The sequence below is a fragment of the Etheostoma spectabile genome, chromosome 6, assembly GCF_008692095.1.
Source record: "Etheostoma spectabile isolate EspeVRDwgs_2016 chromosome 6, UIUC_Espe_1.0, whole genome shotgun sequence".
Taxonomy (NCBI): domain Eukaryota; kingdom Metazoa; phylum Chordata; class Actinopteri; order Perciformes; family Percidae; genus Etheostoma; species Etheostoma spectabile.
This window is the reverse complement of record NC_045738.1, coordinates 4,628,694-4,632,506: the sequence shown is the minus strand read 5'-3', so window position 1 is coordinate 4,632,506 and position 3,813 is coordinate 4,628,694. Positions and strand designations below refer to the sequence as shown.

Genomic DNA, 3,813 nt, shown 5'->3' with positions numbered 1-3,813 from the left:
GCTGAGTTAAAAATTGGTTTAGTCGAGAATGACAAAGAGGTAAAGAGAGAAGGAGCGATATCTTGTGGTGATTTGGTTAATTACAGACAGCTTTAATGCAACCGGTTGCTTTATTTAGCTGCTGCACGTGCCACAATTTGATATCACACAATATTACACAACATTTATTTGTTTATATCACGTTCAAACTAAGTTTCTATGTACTACTTGTCCACCTTGAGTAATGCCGCAATGATGCTGAAGATATATAATACTCCCAAGTTTGAATAAACTCACATTTTCCTTCTTAAAATACGAAGTAGCTAAATAGTCTGACCTGGGTTTAAGATACAAAAACATCTACAAAAAAACATCACTAGATACACATACATGCACTCTCAATTGACATGCAAATGAAAATAGTTTCAAATTCTTGTTTTCAAATGGGCAGAAATTCCAAAACAAAATGGTAAAAGAGGTATCTGTTATCTTATACTGTATGTACCACAGACAGTCTACATCTGAGCATCTAAGATGGAAGCTACAGTTTGGGCTTTGCTGCTTTATGTTACTGACTATGTTCTCTAGTTTTTCTTGCATGGAGCAGAGCTGTGAAGCCTTCAGCATCTGTGGCAGCTTCTTCAGCTCCTCCTCTGGAGCCTGGGCCAGCCACGCTCGGATTTGATCCATGAGAGGTCCTCTGTGTCTGGGGAGCCTCTTCTGACTTATGAACACACCTATAGGAGGGGGGGGGGGGGGTGATGGATTATTAGCGGTAAGTGAATTAAGAGGTGAAAGAAATACTCGAAAATGGTTAAAATACGATTTACAGAGTGAGTGTGGCTCACCTGGCAACAAAATGTATCATTTTCGGCCACCGCATCCTGTCACACTAAAGAATCTTGAGAGGAATGTCCTGTTGTCTCACCTGAGAAAGAAAAGTTGTACCGCGTGAGTTTTAATTAAACTGTTGTTATCGTTGTCGTAACGTGCGAAATCACGTTGAGGTATTCCCATTGTGTCATGAATGTTATTATTTAGTGCTGGTAGTTACTGTACAGATTACAAGTACAGACCTCCATTTGCAATATCCTCGCAGGAGCCACACATCGTGTCGTGGTTAATTGAGCCGGAAAGCGCAATCTGTCCGCCTACGCATTCCTGGTGTTTTATGCACGACTCCAGCGCAGAAGAGGAGGTGGAGAAGTAGCCCTCGGAACACTTTTCACAACATGTTCATCTGTGACGTACCTGAAGAAACAACAATGCATTTGGGTCATTATTATGTTTTGTGGCTCCGGAGAACCCTAGTGATCGCGCGTAGTGTTTCAGCAGCGTTTCCAGGCACATCGTGGATTTCTACTTTAACCTTAACTTATTTATTTCAAGTTTATTTAACAGGCAATGCACACTAATAATACATATAAAATGTAAACTGTGCCCGAATTAGCCAAAAGGCCGGTTCACATCTGCTGTCCCTGGACAGGTCATACAATCTCACACCTAAAAAGATAAAGAATAAATAGTACATATGGTTTAACCCAATACAAGTAAAATTGCCTATAAATGTAAAAAAAAAAAAAAAAATACCACATAGCTAGGACATAACAAACAACAAGTTTAACCTTTCTAAACAAAACAAAAATGAACCGTGACAAGTCACACACGCACACTCAACTCCAGACAAACATAGATGTGTTATTATTGATGCTCCCTCATGATACAGATGCACTGCGAAATGACCTAAGACATATAATAGGTTAGAAAATAGATTTCAGCATATACACTGTGATAAAAGCAAATCGATGAAAACAAGAAAAGTACCGTTGGTTTTAACACCGTGTCCGGGCCCGACTCCGAGTGTCTCATCAATCATCGCGGCATGAGAAGCCCTGTTTGCACCGACAGACCCTGTTACTGGTCGCTCCGCACTCCGTCTCACCTCCTGGTTCCCGTGCAGAAGTTGTGGCAGTACAGACACTGGGAAGGTAGTTCCACAACTCGGTGTGTGCTGGCTGCTGCGTTGGCACACACGGTGCGCGTGGGGCGGTGCAGTACGCGGCCATGTGCGTGCGGGTGGACACTTGTCACAGATGAGGGTTTTCCGGGTGATCGGGTCTCGGTGCTCAAAGGTGGGAACGGCCGTGACACCGCGAGGACAGCAAGAGCAGGACCAGCACCGGTAAAACGAGCTGAGGAGAGGACCAGATTACTGTTAGGTTCTGGGCTGCGGCCTCTGTGTCTTAATATAACGGTTACTATTGTCTTTTATTACTAGGCCTGCTACAACAAGTGCTTTTACTACAGCTTTATAATAGCCAGCAATTTAGATCAGCACTATGCCAGCCGTACAACTACTGCTATTATTTTTCCCTGAGAATGCCCACTACAATATTAACAATAAATGTGAAAACAAACCAAAAAATAAACAGGGACATCACAGTGGTATTTGAATGATATTGGAAATAAAAGAGAGGTCATGGTATACTACACACATTTAATAATTTTGTGTATTTTTGTTATGCCTCATTATCCTTATCTTCCCTACTCTACTGATACATATTTGGGTCATATTTGGATTGTTCGATTCTGTTACTCCTTTTTCAGTTAGTGCTTTCAAACTCCTTTGGGTGAATTGCAGCAAAGAAATGCAAACAGGAATGAGTAGGAATGAAATAATTTAAAAGGATAAGTGGCAGCAATTTTATATTTTATTCAAGTTAGCTAGAGCTTGATCAATGCGATAGACTGCAGGGGTGGTGGTGCAATGGAAATGGTTTTGATTCCACTGCAAACATCAACTAATGTGTCCCTGGGCAAACACTAGTTGCTCCAAGGCTTTTGATAACCAACCGCTAAATGACATGTATGTAATTAATGTAATGTAATGCGCAACATTTGCCAGCATCTTGTGTTCAGTCAGTGCAGGCTACTTCAATTCACAATCTATCCCCCAGGTACGATTATCTACCTGTAGTATTGACTTGGCATGCCTCTCTTTTAAAAGCACATAGACAGTGCTTGTATTAGTTGTAAGACAATCTGCTAAGTCCATGTTAGAGTGATACAATGTAAGTCCACTATCCGTTAAGAAGCATTTTCATCAAATAAAATCTAATACTCAAACTCATATAGATTCTCCACCTATTTTCTCATTAAAAGGTATTTATCCTCTTCAATTTACAGTTTGATCACTTAAAAATGTACATAAACCTTAAAGAATGTAAACCCTCTAATATGGTGATAATTTGAGTATTTCCATATTATTGCCATAACATGATATAAGTCATCATTTGTCTCTGTCTTCTGACACTCTCAGTTGTGTCTGATTGTATCATCTTAATCTTGAATGTTGTAATAACAAATATTGTTATACAGAATTACTCACCATGCTGATGATGTGCATGTCGCCCTTCTGTAGGAGAGGATTTGACAGTAGCACAAGTGTCTTTTATAAGGAACTGTACATTGTGTGGGTGTTTGTGGTTTTGCAAATTGATACCGAGTTTAAAATCATCTCAATTTTAAAGGTCACACAACTTCCACATGTAGAGTTAATTTGAATTTTGGACACCTAAACGAAGGCTAAAAGGTTTTAGGAACTATTACTAAGGGTTTTTTCATTGTGATGATCTACATAGTAAACTCAAACTATTTTGCTACATCCTATGCAGGCTGTTTCTGGATCTCTCTGGTTTTTAAGAAGAAACTGTATTTCCTCTCCACATAACCAGCTTCTCATTTACTGGATGTATTCAGACTGCCTCGTTCCAATTCTAATACTGTAAGTAGTGCCAAGTAAAGGTACAAATAATAGATGAGTAAAAAATTAAA

The 3,813-nt window shown here is 39.7% G+C and overlaps 1 pseudogene; it reads right to left on the bottom strand.

Annotated features, from left to right (window-relative positions):
• Positions 1–261: 261 nt before the first annotated feature.
• On the bottom strand, positions 262–3,385 carry LOC116691700 (tumor necrosis factor receptor superfamily member 6B-like; annotated as a pseudogene).
• Positions 3,386–3,813: the final 428 nt, after the last annotated feature.